The sequence below is a fragment of the Lytechinus pictus genome, chromosome 11 (genome assembly GCF_037042905.1).
Source record: "Lytechinus pictus isolate F3 Inbred chromosome 11, Lp3.0, whole genome shotgun sequence".
Classification (NCBI taxonomy): Eukaryota; Metazoa; Echinodermata; class Echinoidea; order Temnopleuroida; family Toxopneustidae; genus Lytechinus; species Lytechinus pictus.
This window is the reverse complement of record NC_087255.1, coordinates 24,219,467-24,237,142: the sequence shown is the minus strand read 5'-3', so window position 1 is coordinate 24,237,142 and position 17,676 is coordinate 24,219,467.

The window sequence follows — 17,676 nt, the reverse complement described above, 5'->3', positions numbered from 1 at the left end:
ATCCAATGTCTGTAAACTGTCATTATGTACATGAATGTGATATCACTTTTAAAGCTATATTGAGTTGTATAAATAATCATAATTAATCTTTCCTCAGCCAAGGAAAAAGCTTTATATGTTTAGTTTTAAAAGGTAATTGAAAACAATAGAATAGAAACATTGGAGTGCAGTTTCTGAAAGAAAGGACATGGAATGAAAAATTGAACACTACAGATATATCAAATTAAAAAAACAATCGACTACATGCATAGATATTCTCATAAACACGTAACAAAACTACAATAAAATATTGAGCATCAGAGGCCTGAGGAATTTGCAATCACAATCCTCAAGGAACTGTCGAGATAAAAATATTCAAGGCTGTAAACTTAAGTATAATCTTGCAATAGAAATATTGATCTGAATAATACCCACTTTCTCAGTACATAACAACTTGTTTGAATTTCAACCTCATGGCAGCCTAAATTGCCCCTTTGCTTTGGGGCGACCGTCCTTTCTAGAGTCGCCCAAAGATCTGTCACAAACAACCTTCATGATTACCAAGAAAATCAATATTCAAACTATGACAGGATAATGATATTTCATTTCACTGCATAATTGGTGGTAAAAAGTAGCCATTAAAATGAAAGATCTTGTAATCGCCTCAATGTGGAAAAAAGAAAGCCCCTATTTTATTTTTATTTATTTTAGAATTTTATATTTTTAACAACACAAAATTACTTTTTGATATAATTAATTTGATTTCTTAAAATTTTGTGTCGTAATTCTTCAAGAATGGAATGTTTGATATAATCATGATAATTAAAGAAAATGGGATCAAATGAGGAAACAGTTTGTCATACATAATTCGGCATACGCTAGTGTGACAACCTCTTCATATATTGTAAGAATATGAAATATGGGACTAAAAGATGTCATCTAAAAATATAGTAGTGCCTCCTCAACACTGTTAGACTCATATACGAAGAGATAAACATCATTAGAAGGTACATTCACACCGACCCGATCAGGAAAAAAACACCAGAATAGTCAGAACACACCTGAATAGTCAGAACTTATTCAGGCTTCAAAATACCTGATGATATATTTTGTGTGTTGAACTGTGTTGACACCTACCTGAACCACAAAGTTTCAGTTATCAGCCTATGTCCAGAGAAGGGCATTTACCCTTCACACCTCACAGATGAAAAATAGTACATTACTGGAGTTCACAGTGTATACCCCAAAAGACTTGGAAAAAGGTCTACAAAAATTTGTAATTTCAAAAGTATGAAGTGATTTGCACTGTATTATGAGAGGGAAGCGGGGGGCGATATTGTATGTATTTTGCTTTCACTCTAGTAATATACTTAGTTTTTCTGATCAGTGTAGACTTCTCTATTAAAGATCAGAAAATACAATATATATTCCTTATTTTGGAAGTGTGAAAGCCCCAATAATGACTTGTGAAAACGAAGCTGAATCGCTTGCTTGCTTGCTTGCTTGCATGCCTAGTTTGTCAACAATACCATTGACCTTTATACAGCGCAGGACTTTCACTTTCCCTCTCTTGAGTTCAGGAGCCCTGTTTCATAAAACTTGTTACAATAAAAAATTTGCAATAACAGTTTCAAGCTACTGAAATCCATCAATTTGATTGGCTGATAATAAATTTGTTATAGAAATTGTGCACTTGCTATTAAAAAAAGTCTTCATGAAACAGGGGGGGGGGGGCTGTATTGATAACCATGAATCCACAACAGATACAACACATTTTTAAAATTATTGTGCCTTCTTTGATCAAATTACAAGTATGGATGTTTGATTTTATCTGTATAGGGCCTACATCTTTGCATCTACTTTCTTAATATCCTTTTGCATTATTCTCAGGAATATGAGGAATACGAGGAAGATCTAAAGTTCAAAGAATAATATTTCTACGCATCCCACTCAAGGCCATCCAATATTCCACGCAACGGGAAATTTAAGTTTACTTTTTATTCAGACTAGCAGACCATACACACTTTGTGATAAATTGCATCATGAAATATATCTTTTATCCCATATTTGAACTCGTATGAGAAAGACCCCTTCTTTCGTTTAGGCCTTCATACTCAGCGAACCATTCTTGCATAGCAAATTTCAAACACATTTAAGGTTTGCATAAAATGTTTGCATAGAACTAATAAAACCTCTATTCATTTTCATTCTGAGATTATGTGAAAGGAGCATATAAAACCATATTAAGGAACGTGCTACTGTTCCAATAAACAGCAAAGGAGATCAAGAAAAATAAATGAAGCTGCATGACATTTGCAAAAATTGAGGATCCCAGTGCTATTCTATGAATAGGTCTGAGCTACAGGCGAGCAAGATGGGGTCACATGACTTTACAAAGACCAACCCCCACAGGACACCAAGGCGGAAACACAACAAATTGGCGGATAATGGATGAAAATTAGTTTCAATCAAATGTTTATAGGATGTTATTCCTGCGTTTCCTACGGCTGAGACAAGGGGGTAATAAAAATTTGGATGAATTTTCTGATGAGGGCTGATCACCTGGGAGACCCTCCCCCAAGCTCAGGCAGACTATAAGCAGGCAAAAATGCCCTTCTCCAGACAGGATACAGAAACAAATAACTGTTGCCCTTTATTTACAAAAACAAAAAATATTAACTGTTAGAAAGGATAGGGGGCTAGACCTTGAATTTGAATGTGTTGCTTTTATTTTTCAACTATTTTTTTTCATCAATGACACAATAAAACAAAACTTTGAACCCCCCAAAAAAAAATTATATCATATTAAAATGTATTATTTTGGAAGACCCCAAAGAAAGAAAAAAAAGAGAGCAACAAAATGATTATTTAATCAATAATCATTTTTTATATAAAATTGGGTTCAATTAATTTTTTGTCAAATTGGTCAGATATTAAAGGAAATTCAATGGAATCATAATGTGCATTAACAAATCAAATAAATTTTCCCTTTTTTAATTCCCCCCCCCCCCCGCCCTCATTAAGCCATTGGCTTTCATTCTATCAATCCATCACATTACCATTATACATGTATGCACTCCTATAATTTATTTTTTTCTTAAGGAATTAAAAAAAAAAAAAAAAATTTAAATTCACGAAAACTATTAAATGTATAGTTCACTTTATAAAACAACAGGCCAAATATTCACTCTTAAAGGAGTGAAATTAGAGTGATATAAAGTGGAATTTAAATGACAATTGAACTGAGTGAAATTTGGTCTCAAACATTCAAAATCTTCACATTCATTTGTATGTGCTCATAAAAACTCAGCCCAACACCCATACCCAAATACCAACACCAAACTTAAAAACCACTGTATTTCTGTATTAAGGAGAGGCAAGCATTATGTCTAGTCTTTAATACTCTTAATGTTAGAAAGACTGACACAAGATTAAATATAATTGAAGTGGAGTTAGTCATAATTGGCTCATAAAAAATGCTAAATGATACTTCCATTGCAATTATGTATTTTAACCATGTTATACTAGTCAGTAATATGAACTCATTACCTACTATGCAAAAAATTAATATGCAACATATTTGATACTTTAATAAAAAATTAACTTTTAAAAAGCCCCATGGTTTCATTGGCTGTTCAGAATCAGATAAAACATTAGATTCATTCAATTTGATGATTTTTTTCTTTTATTAATTTTTTTATGTATTCTTTCTTTCATTCATTTATTCATTCACTCAATCATTTACTCATTCATTTATTTACTAATTTATTCATTTCATAAATATTATTTATCTATTTACTTATTTGTTTGGTTGTTTATTTATTGTTTTTCTATAAATTTATTGATTTATAAATTACTTTTGGTCTTTCTTTCATTTTTTCATTGATTCTTTCTTTCATTCTTTTGATCTTTCTTTATCTTTTTCTAACATTCTTTCTTGCTTTCTATTCTGTTCTTTCTGTCATTCTTTCTTTCTCTCGTTTGTTCTTTCTTTTGTTTGTTCTTTCTTTTTTGGGTCTTGCAAACATTCTTCCTTTCCTTTTTCTCCTTCATTCTTACTTCGTTCTTTCTTTATGTTCTTTCATGTTCCCCATTATCTCTATAAATGAGACTGTAATCTACTTTATCAGAGCAAGAAGGGGCTTTCAAAAACAAACTTACAAGAATGGTTGATTTTGTGGTTCACATTCTCATGTTATCAAACTGGTTTTGAAGGTTGATAAAATAAGAATAAGAGTGAAAATAATTTTCAAAATTAACATATGAAAATTAATGAAATGAAATGAAATGGAATAAGATAGAAAGTATTGAAATCAAATGAATCCATAGTACATAAACAAATAAATAAACAATCCATTTAACAGTCTTGCCTGCATTATGTGATTTAATATACATGTAGTGACAGTGCTGACTTTGAAAACGACTTCAGAATAATTATTCATTAAAAAAATCATTCACATGGTAATAACATAGGCCTACTATGTTCATTGACCCTAAATGACATTTGACCTTGATTGTGTGACCAAAGACTTGTAGAAGACGATCAGTGATTCTTGATTACCCTTTTATCCACATTTCATGAACTAGATCCATAAAATTTCAAAGTTATGATGGCATTTCAACAAATACCCCAATATGGCTAAGGTTCATTGACCTTGGTCATGTGACCTGAAACTCACGCAGGATGTACACTGATTATTGATTACTATTATTTCCATATTTCATTAACCAGATCCATATTCTTTCAAAGTTATGACATTTCAAAAGCTTAACCTTGGTTAAGATTTCGTTTTGATTCCCCCAACATAATCTAAGTTTGTTAACCCTAAATGACCTTTGACCTTGGTCATGTGACCTGAAAATCACAAAGGATGTTCAGTGATACTTGATTACTCTTATGTCCAAGTTTCATGAACCAGATCCATAAAATTTCAAAGTTATGATGGAAATCAACAAAAAACCCAATATGACCAAAGTTCATTGACCCTAAATGACCTTTGACCTTGGCCATATGACTCATGTGACCTGAAACTCACGCAGGATGTTCAGTAATACTTGATATGTCCAAGTTTTATGAAATAGGTCCATATACTTTCAAAGTTATGATAACATTTCAAAAACTTAACCTTTAGTTAAGATATTGATGTTGATTCCCCAACATGTTCATACAAGTTCATAGTCTTGCTCTGCTATGCAGGCGAGACAAAAAGTTAATAAACAAATATAAAATAATTAAACCATTGGATTAATACAAAATGGCTAAGTAAATGAAATAAAATTAATATGAACAAACGTTGAAAATAACTAATACAAGTCATAATATACAACACAAATTAAATGACACCCTTTAAAACATTAACTGCAAAATATTCTGTAAAATGCTGACTGTGCCAATGGAGCTTGAAGAAGTCCCTGATGGAATACATATGTATCCTATCAAGACATCCCAGGCTTAATTAGGTGATTAGTGACTCATGTTCTAAGACGTCTGCTCGTAGGAGATCAAGTTCAATCTCAAGCTCTTGGGGCACCCCCAACGTCTGGCTTGCATCAAATCTTACTTTCTGTCCGAGAAGGGGAAGGGTTCAAGACTTCCAAGAAGAACTTACTTGAGTTAAGTGTCTGGCAGAAGGAATTCGCGCGAGCATTTTACAATACATACATGAGCCAAATATGTTCATTTCCATGACAGGCCTACTGATTTTCCACTCACCCGTTGGTCTTTTAATTGTTTGTATGGAGGATTCTCCATTTTGTGTTCTAACTGCAGACTCTGTCCACTTTGATTTTTGTGAAAAATGACCTATTTGAAAGGCCGAACTATTGGAGTGACGTTACCCAACATCGTCAATGGTAGATGTCACTCGTACCATACTGTGCCTAAAGACAGCCTTTACATGTACATGTACATGATATGAATAGAGTCACAAGTGTCATGAAAAGTTTTTTAAAATGATATCATGACCATATTCATGTACCATTCAATAACAGTGCTTTGATGGTCCCTTGTTATTTTGCTGTTGTTGTTTTGCCGTTTGTTTTATCATTTCTCTTTTTTGCCAAAATGGGTGAATCTATGTATTTTTCTCATAATCACACATGAAAAATATATTATTCTGTCTGTTCTGTCATTCCCGAAAATATGTACAGTGCATGTATCTCTAAGATATGTTTTTCCACAAAATGAATGAAAAAAAAAATGAAGACTTGTTTCACGTTTGAAAATAAATTGTGTCTAGTAATAATGGACTTTGGTTTTCATTTTCATTATTATTTTCCATAAAAAGATTAAATCAAAATAATTCCTAATGATTAGATAAGTTACAGCAGATAAAGAAATCAACATGGCCACACTCATGATAGTCAATGAGAAAGTGAATGAATCAAACTTTGACATCTCAAAGTGATTCAGACGATTGTGTATCTATTTTGATTGATTGATTGATTTATTTATTTATTGATTGATTGATTAATTGATTTGATTGATTAATTGATTGACTGTTTCATCCATCCATTCATCAATTCATCTATCTATCTTTCGATATATCTATCTATCTATCTATCTATAGATTTTCACAGAGTACCAACTAGCAACATCAATTATAACACCAGCTTTCCAAAAACAACCATATCTACATACCAACACTGATAATTAATGCACAGTAAAATTCATATACATTGGATACATTGGAATAACCTAATAGAATGTTAAAATTATATCCATTCATTCATTTTTACATACAACATACTTGCACAAGTTGATATGCATTTGATTCATCATTAAACATAAAAAATATATTGTTTCATTTGGACTTTGCCTCTTATTACTGAACAATTACACACAATAATGAATGCTTAACAAAATGAATATATCAAGGACAACTTCCTTTTGAAAAAAAGCTCCATGAAACACCATGCATGCAGTCCATAGTCAGTATATCAAAAGTCAAACTTATTTTAATGTGTTACTCTATTTTCTAGTATTTCTTTTTACTGTACCAGATTCTTCTTTTCTTTTTTCTTTTAGCTTTTTCCTGTTTTTATATGCTTTACTATATACATGTATTATATTTTATTCTCCTCTTCTATATTGTATTCTATTGTATTGTATTATGATTGTATTTAACTGTGCGGAGCTCTCTTGTACATAACGCAATTTTATACTGAACAGATAACCCTGGGTAAATTAAACAGAATAAATAAACCTTTTCACCACATTTTATTTTCACCTTCCTATGGCACAGATGCAACTGGCATTAAGCTTCGGGAGTCATTGTGGGGCTGAGTTTTAATGATTGATCACAATCAATAATCAATGCAATCAATTATAGATATTTAGCCCCTATATGATAAAGCTCTAATTAACCTGGCCCCGAACAATTTGAACTCATTATAATGCAGAAATTATAAGGAGGAAATGTGAAACTAACAATATTTACACTTAATAGGATTTTTTCAATGTCATATGTTTATATGGTTTTGTGGTTCTATACATTGTTTGTGAATAACGTAAGTTTCACAGGAAGCACAGGAAGAGTCTGTTTACATTTTGTGTAGATAATAATTCATTTAAATTTACATGTATAGAGGCACACTTACATACTTGAAATTACCTGTTTTGTTCAAATTGAAATACAAAGTATGCATTTAGACATGATCCACAGACATGGGGGGTCGGGGGCAGCGCCCAGGATAGTGGCATATACACGTACATTGTATATTAAGTTAATATTATTTCCTATGAACATACATGTACATGCATTTACACAGTATAAACTATGATCCACTGCCACAACAGGTGGCTGCCATCTATAACGAGGTGTAAATTAACCCTAAATTAATTAGCTGGAGAAAGGTAAGAATGAAACATGCTACATCATTTCCCCATCCCCCCCCCCCAAGAAAAAAAATAGGCCCTGATGCAGTTTGCCGGGTATGTGGATGGCATTCATCAGTATGATTGTGACCATGGATCGGATCTACTAGCTGTATTAGAAAGAAAAAAAAACATGGTACTAAAAAGAGGGAAAAAAATGATACGGAAACTTGTATTCCATTCAATTGTGAAAGAAGTCAGATATATTTATTTTACTTACATCAGTGTAAGTATCCAAAAACAAAAATAATTTTTTGTTTTAATAAAAAAGTTATATCTTTCTATGTTTCTAAAAATAATTGTAAAAAAATCATAAAATTAAGCAGAATTTTTGCATGGAAAGAATAATGATGAACAATGGAAGGTACATAGTACATTTGTTTACATTGTTTAATTTAATACAGGATTTTATTAATATGCCATACAATGGATTACTCCAAATAAGTGACTGGTCATGTCCCTATATATGCGTTGCCAAGTTTTACTGCAACGAAAGTAAATATAAAGACCATGTCCTTCCATGGTTAGCCACATTAATTCCATGGTAGCTTTGCATTGTAGTACATGTATATAATTAATAGAATTAATTGCATATTGATTGCATTGACATAAATGGTCATACATGTACATGTATCTGCGTAACATATTTGATATTTGAAGAGTCCAAGAGGACACGATTGAGTGATGCCCAATGATTGAAACAGCCTTGTATATGATATTGTTTGTATTTATTTTTCCTTTTAACCCCCCCCCCCCCATTATTCTTATTCTTCTACAAATACATTTTTCTTCTTTCTTTCCTTCTTTTTTTTTCTTTTTCACATTCTGTACAAGTCATCATTATCAAGATCTCTAATTATTATTATTTCTAGTACTAGTTGCTCAGTCGGTAGGGTTTTGGATTCCGGTGACCTGGGTTCAATTCCCACTTGGTGCACTAGTGCCCTTTGGTAAGGCATTAATCCTCATTACCAGGTCCCTTGGAGAGGAGCTTAAGCCATCGGTCCTGTGGTTGCTTGCTTACAAGCATCCATGCTTTCTTAGCAATCGGGTAGAAAAAATTGACACCATCACCGCCCAAGTGTAAAGATTCTGCCAGTAAACATGCAAAATACAGGTCTATATAATTTGCACATACATGCAGATGTATAGTCTGCTGTGCAAACTCTTCACTCGAGTTAAGGGTCTGAATGTGCAGCCTATAATGCCTTGTGTACAAACAGCAAATTTTGTATACGTGCTAGTCTTTTTGTGGAGACCCACTCGTTGATCAAAGTTTCAAACAGCCAGGGTCTGTGCCTGCAGACTAGCAGATGTACACTGTAGATCCTAATGGAAATTAAGGCTTTCATTGGCATTTTTGTATTTTTATTCTGTTTAAGCTGCCTGCACACATTGATTCTCTAAATAACATGGATTTGAAATAAATCGAGGTTGCTTGAAATACAGACAAGCTGATTCAGAGCTAAACATATGATTTTGATTTACATTTGAATTTAAAGCTTCAAGATTTTACTTTAAAGTCCATGATTCAAAACTAAATCTCTCGGATCTAAATTAAATCCAGAATTTTGATGGTCAATACCCACAGCCAATCTAGATTGATATCAAATCCATTTTATTTAAATGCCTATTTGGTGGATTGGCAAATGGAATCAAGCAACTTCAATTAAGAAAAATAAATGCATTTCACACTATTATTCTAAGGTTTTAATTAAAATAAATCCAGATCAGCTGTGTATAGTGACCAGCTGAATACTAGATTTAGACTCCACCTTCAGGATTTAAACATAAAGCTATAAGAGTTGAATTTCAATCTTTTGGGACTTAAAAGTTAATCCCTAGGATGAAAAATAAATCCAACATTAGGCCGGTCATTCACAGCCAATCTGTATTTATTTAAAATCCTTGAAATTAGAGTGCATTTTAAGAGATGGATTATCATTGGATAAAAATATATCCAATTGATCTTCAAGTTGAAAATCATACAAGTATCTATGACCATTATCATGCAACTATTGTCAGACATTTCTCAAGAGAAGAAAGTTGATGTACTGAAGTTTATAATATTTGAAGACCTCAATCACAGAATTATAAACATAACTTCATGAGTGAGAACGCACGCAAAGTCACGGTCTTGAGTCATAGTTTTCCTCTCTGCCTTCAACTTTGTGACATGACTGATTCCAATCGCAAAGCAAAAGATTCAGCTATTTTTAGCAATTCTGTCTACGTGATTAGCATTAAAATGTTTTCACTTTGTGCTAGATTGAATATATGTACCACAGGAGATAGAAAAAAAACAAAATTAATAATTTTTTGAATTGATTATTAAATACAATATAAAGAATGATAGCAATAAGGTAAAAGGTACAACCCTATTTAAAACAGAGTCAAAATTGGAACGTATAATTATATGCATGCAGATCCACTGTAAAACTGGCATGATTAGAATGGTGTATGGCATTTTATAAAGAAGTAAAAATGACAGGAGTAAGATCTAATATCGGTGTAAAGTGTATATTGTGAACACCAGTGGTGTAGTCTATCAACATGAATTTTGCAATTCTCCAAAACAATTAGATGTTTCAAAATTGAAATTCTTCCTTACTTTAAAGAACTCAAAAGAAGTAGATTTAGAATTCCCTGCAAACCCCCCAAAAATGCAACTATTTTATACTCAGCAATACATGGATTATACACTGTTAAAGGGAAAGTTCACCCTGAAGAAAAATTTGTTGTAAAAATAGCAGAAAAAAATAATAAAAAATATTGGTGAAGGTTTGAGGAAAATTATTAGAATTTTAAGTTTTGGATCTGTGACATCATAAACGAGCAGATGCCCCAATTTTTAATGGTTCATAATGACTTATTTTTGTTTTCTCTTTAGGAACTGGTTCGAAATAGTTTGTCTATTGATATACTGAAAGTACACTAAATACCATTTTCAATTTTCTGAGAAAATGAAATTTCATTGAAATTATGCCATTCGATATGTAGGAAAGCTGCTCGCATATGACGTCACAAATCAAATGATTATAATTCAAACAACTTTTTTATTCTTTAATGGATTTTCCTCAAACCTTCGGCAATATATTTTTTCTGCTATTTTTACAATAAACTTTGTGTCAGGATGAACTTCCCTATTAAAGACCACAGTGGTGTTAAAAAATACCAGGGGGGTGCTTCACAAAGATTTAAATATGACTTAAGTTGCACTTAAAAGCTGACGCGTACACGATATGCAACGCGCAATCCTATTGATCAATATATATGCAGTAGTGCACGTCTTCTTCGATTGATCTGACCAATGGTGTAAATGCTTGGTGCCAGTCCTCTCACAATACTTACCGGTGTACATGTAGTTTTTCCACCACTATCAGTGATTGTAAGTTGGGACACTTTACATTGGAAATGATTTCATTATAGTACATGAAGCTCTATCTGCAGGTCTTCTTCCACTGTAGGCCCTGTTAACAATAATCATTGGGCTCATTTTTTTCTTACATTTGATCACACATGTACACAATGATCAATAATCAATCATAGGAATAAGCTACAAGATCAATCACTATTAGCTATATTATGGACAACACCAACACAACACTCTCAAGAGAGAATCATTTTATTAATAGAATTGGGGTGCAACCGGTATTTTTAGAAGCACTGAATTGCCCAATTTCAACCAAATCAGCTGACCTATTTCAGAGCAAGGAGCACAGTTATTGTCAATTGGTCTAATACCTGTTGGTCTAGCACCAGTTGGTCTAATTCCCACCTGACTAATCCCATTCTAAACTCTTGCTTACAGCCTGTCTAAAAATGGAAAAGGGTCAGTAATGTAAATTTTACTAGAGTGCAATCTTACACTAAATATTACAAAAGTGTAGTTTTAGCCATTTAATTTAAAAAATGTGATTTTTCATCCAATAGAATTCAAATTTTGCATCTAATGCCCACTCTCAGTAATGCTTTTATTTGTACTTAAAAATAGCAATTTAAGCACTTACTTTAAGATAATTAATCATTGGATTTTAGAAAGCTACTGGCAAAGATAATATCCTGAAATTTTCAGCCTATTCCATGCTTGAGAAGGGGTTTTATATAAAGAAGACAATAATATACACCTGATCAAAATAAAGTTTGATGTAAAATTTGTAAATTTGTCCAATTAAAAGACATTTCTCATTCTATATCCTTTCTTTCTTTCTTTTCTTGTGCGCCTCGGAATAGAATATTTCTAGATAGATGGCGCTATATAAATGCCTATTATTATTATTATTATCCTTCACGTGATAACTGTTTTGGGGCAAACACTTATGAATTTCAATAGTGATATATGCACTTCTAATATAGGGCAAGTCCACTTTGGTCTAAAATACCATTGGTCTAATTTTATTTAATCCAATCACAACTAAAATCCACTGAAGGGCGAATTTCATTTTGTATATTGATCAATGGGTTTATCAATGTGCAGAAAAAAATGGTACAATAATGTGGGATCTTGTTCCAACCGGAAATGAAGTTCGAAAATGCTGCTATGGTTACAGACAACATGGACTGCCCATTTGAAAAAAAGACAAACTTTTTCTTCAAACAATAGCAAAAATATGGTTAGCATTCAGTACCATCATTCATCATAAATCAAACATATTTCATGCATGAAATCTCCATACACCATCATAGTTTAAAACAATTTTAGAACTAACTTTATGAATGTGAAATGTACTTCAAATTGAGGAATAAGAATTTTAAAAATATATTACTAACTGGACATATTGACAAATGTCTGTGTGACATCATCTATGAAGAAGCTTATGAAAGGAGAAATGGGTGTGGGAATTAATTTGAGAAGAATACTCAAGTCCAATATAGAGAGGATTACGGAATTTAGATTTGAAGCAAAACTGACCACAGTAACTTAACACTACTTGCAGACAAAATGTCATCATTTTTGCTTATCAAATAATCTTTTATTTCAACATTGCTTGCTGCTGTAAAGATTTGGATACACATACAAATACACTCAGTCAATAGACATGCAAGGCTGGGAGAGATACACATCATAATAGTATAAAAGAGGTTTCGAATGGGATTAGTTCCCCCCCCCCCTAAGAAATAATAATAATAAAAAATAAAAAATAAATAAATAGATAGATATAAATATAGATAGATAAATAAATGAATAAATAAAAATAGGGAACAGAACAATAAAATTGAAAGAACTCATGTTAAAGGTTCTAAGACAAAAAGGCAATCTTATTCTAGATACATATCTATTGTTACATGTAGGTAGTTTTAATTGAAAAATACGAATTTGGCATCGGTTTCTGTGTACGACGAACCGGTGTTGAGTTATTCCATGGAAATGAACTTCAACGGGAACGCCCACTAAAATTTTTCGAAAAAGTTGGACGATCGACCTGTCAATCATTGTGACGTCATCGAAGGAAGGCTTTCAGTCAGACCGCAGGTCCCTATGCTAATGAGCAAAACGGCCAGATTCATCCAAATCATCTCGTGGCTGAATCCTCCTCCTTGCAAAATCTCGTGATTCGTGAGATTTTTTTTCTCTAAGAATTTACCTGTTTTAACCTCAAGTTAAATGAAATATTATTGCACCATCAGATAGAGTAAAAGTTACTCTTTCCTATTGGTCATTTATTTTGTATACAATATTTTGTTAAATAAGTAAATTTCTGGCCTGAAATTGTGCCTCAAAACTGAATTTTCTTCCTCTGTTTTCTTTTGCAAATTGTGCAAAACTTTTTATTTTGAGCCTCAATGATATCTATATCACCATAAAGCTGAACTTCTGTACTTTCTCACAATGCCACTCTTGATATGCGGCACCTTTTAATCGGGTCAAGATCACACTTTTCCCACCAAGGTACAAGACAAGATTTCTGAAATTTTGTACTTGCATGAAACCCAGAGTTCTGATTGGCTGGATAAGGTTCACAGAACAACAGGGGCGGGGTATTTGAGGAGATTACCACATGGGAAGTGTGACCTTCCCACGAACCCAGGCACTGGAACCGTTGGAATTTGCCATTGTGTGGTCTTTTTGACCAATCAGAGTGCAGTATACTTGTTTTCAAGCTGCTTTATGTACTTGGCAAATGAAAAGTGTGATCTTGACCCGATTAAACCAATTCTTATTTTGAAACCTATATCATTTCAAAGCATACATATTTAGCTTTATCATGATATAAAAATCATTTGGGCTCAAACAAAAATAAAGTGTGAAAATAGCAGCTTTTGTCAGGTGAAAATATTTATTTTGTAGCATATTTTAGATCAAAATTTTGACCTATATTACAAAATCTTTGAATAAATCCAAACACATGACCTGAAAGAATGATTCTTCTTCTTTACAATGGTACCAAATTCATGAAATTCGATGCATAATTAGAGCAGCAATGACCAAATGAAAAGAGGTGTTTTGGTCCGCATCAAGCTCATTAAATATGCAAAACATCTCAAGTCATGAATATCACTTGGATGAAAGAAGCCACTTTCTTGGGACCTGCAGTCTGACTGGCTTTCTCAGCTGTGCAGCCGGACCCCTAGTTATTGTACATGTTTCTCGTGTAGTTGCTGTTTTGACCAAGCTCATCCTTAACAGATTTTTTTAGATTTTTACGAGGTTTTGATCATGGCTGCAGCATCGTCATCGATCACAAAGATACAAATAAAAAAGAGCACACAATCTTATTTATTTACTTTGAATCCACATGTGCAACCACAATAGGCACTTCACGCTCCAAACGTCAACAACACTCAGCAGCTTCCTTCCCTGACGTCATAATGGTCACGTGATATACGAAACCAAATCGGGCTGAATTTTTGTGGGCGGGGTGAATTTGGCTCAATTTTCAATATAAAATTGCCTTTGAACCTGATGCGGAATGTTTTTCGGGTAAAATTTTGATGGAATCATAATTAGTAACCACTAAGCTAACGAATAAATCAGCATCTTTGCTGTATTTCATGGGACCTTTACTTAAAGATATTTTCAAAATCTGAATCTAGGAAGTATATCTGAATCTAGGTTCTCTTGGCATATCCCGAGCAACCTGTTTTTCCCCTCTTGGAAGGGTGCATGCAGGGGGGTGGTCATGGGGTGCTTTCTACATTGTCACCTTTCCCATGCACTGCATACTCATTAATGACAAAAAGGCCTACCGGTACCATTTTTCATGCAAGTTCCTTCATTATTCAAATGGTGCTCATTTGATTATTATTTGGTACAAGTGTTTCCTACAAATTTTAAACCAATCTCCTGCAAGAACCCCCAGCCCCTACAGAACACTTTGCACATTGGTAATTTTTCATTACATTTGATGTTCACTAGACCCCCCCCCCTCCTAAAAAAAAGGAAAGCCTGACTAATACCTTTGCCATGACATGCTACCCTCATTACTTCTATTGATAAATGCACATCCTCATGTACATGAGATACAGTAGAGGTCTACACTATCAGCCCTACTCCAATACAATTAATGTCTTTGCAAACTGCAAAAAAAAATCAGATATAATTATTATACATGCCCAATCCCTCCCCCCTTTACGATTTCTGGATACGCCATCAAAAACATTTCCCAATTGGTGTGTATATTACCACCTAAGGAGGATGTGTTGCAGAATCACATGATCAAGAAGACCAATTATCCCTTTCCAACTTTGAAAAAACAACCTTCCTCATAAAATCCCATGGGATTTTGCTAATAGTCATGAACTTCAGGTCCAAAACTTTGTGAAGTTTGAGATAATACTTGTAAATGATTTACATGTACATGTACATGTAAGACCTCCCCTTGTGATATGCAATGTACATGTGCATGCATCCATGCGCAAAATATGCTCAATATTGAGAATCTGACTCAGATGGGGGACCTAAGTTTATTTCAACTTTAATAGCAAAAATTATAAGTAGGCCCTTCAAACAACACAATTGAAAGTGGATTTGAATAAAAATTAGAAAGTCAAAATAAAACATTTATTGCATACTTTGGTCACGAAGTATGCACAACACAGTGATATACATATATGAGAGAGTCGATGCCATATAAACTCACTCACTATTTCTTTTGCAATTCATTCTCAGAAACACAGAAAGAACGTTAAATTTGCAGATTTGAAAATAAGGAAGCTTCCTGAATCGCAACAACAATGGTAATCCCACATTTTCATCGAATTCACATTATGAGGAAAACATTGAGACATTGGTTGTCTCATTTGCATACAAACAAAGAGTGCATATAAATGTTTTGTGAAATGGAACACTCAATTCAAAATGGCAATATAAGTTGTTTGTTGTTTTTATTATTTACATGTACATCCAATTCTGAAGATTCTTTTACTCAAATCAACTTTTTTGCTGGAGTGGACTTGCCCTTTTAACACTCTCCTTGAAAAAAAACCTTCAAGACAAATACACATCATCTATTCTCATTTAACATCTATTCTCATTTAAAGAGAAATTCCAGTAGTTGCAGTAAACACTGATTTCATGAGAAAGTCTGTAAAACCAGGCTTAATTGTCAGTATATCATCGAGGATCTAGATCTGGTACAGTTACATAAACTGAACTTTGTGAAATCTTGAAATCTACGCTGAATAATGTTCAGACTGAACTTCCCCAACACAGATAAGCGCACGTGGGACAGTGTATAATTATTGCTTTGAGCGTCGGGCCCGACGCTCTACCCGAATCCTGTTCTTATTTGCTGATTTCTCAGCAATTACACAATTTCTTCCAGAATCCTTTGGCACATGCGTTTTATTCATACAAACAGACACTTTGGTGGTCATTTCATTGGATTCTGTACGAACTCATTTTGATATCGTTACCAAAACTAGCATTTACCTTTAAACTACCAAATTTTACTTGGCTCTGAACACCAAAAAAAGCCATAAAACATGATGGGCCTCAGTCTTTAAAGTCATTCTTTCCTGATTTTAAAACATCAATCATCCAAAAGCAAAATTAAGGCTTGAGTTGTGTGTCATGTGATAAATATCAGACTTGTATATTCTGTGAAAAACTATCTTGGTTGAATCAGCAAGAATTCTGAATATAGCATGTAATATATGCAATTATACATGACTGAACTCAAATGACTTCTTTTTTTAAAATTGATTTTATCTTGTCGTAATATTAAAAAAATCAATTGACCCATTCTAGTTATACACGAAAACTGCAAACAGAATGCTGTATTACATTTAGGTCACGTTCAATGAGGAACGGGGACAACTAAAACAATTATATTCTAAAAGTAATGATTATACAAATTTCCTCTTGTCTGAATGGAAGCCATAGTGCAATTGTGTGACTGTTTGAAAATCTAGTGGGGTGAATGAGTGCAAACTGCCTAATAAAGCGAATAAAGGTACGTTTGTTTCATGTACATATTTCAGTCTTATCTATGATTGCAGGAAGGTAGTTCAAAGTCTACAATCACCTAAATACCATTGTTAAACACATCCTGGATTGAAGAAAAACAAAAAACAGTTTTGCTACTCCATCAGGAAGCATAAAGAAACATGCAAGTTTTATGGGGTGGGGGGTTGGGCCCGTTGGGGTGTAGGTCTTGGTGGTCACAAAATATTATGTGATCATTTAGAAACAAACACTTCATCATTGTTCTTGTTGTTTCTCGATAGATATAAAGACACAATGACAGGGAAAGCTATATTTCAAATGTACTGATATTTGTATACATGTCTTCAACAAAAGTTTGGGTTACTTTGTGACTGTAATCGATACCTTTCCAACTTGAGGAAAACTAGTGAAATAGATATTGGGGAGGACTTAT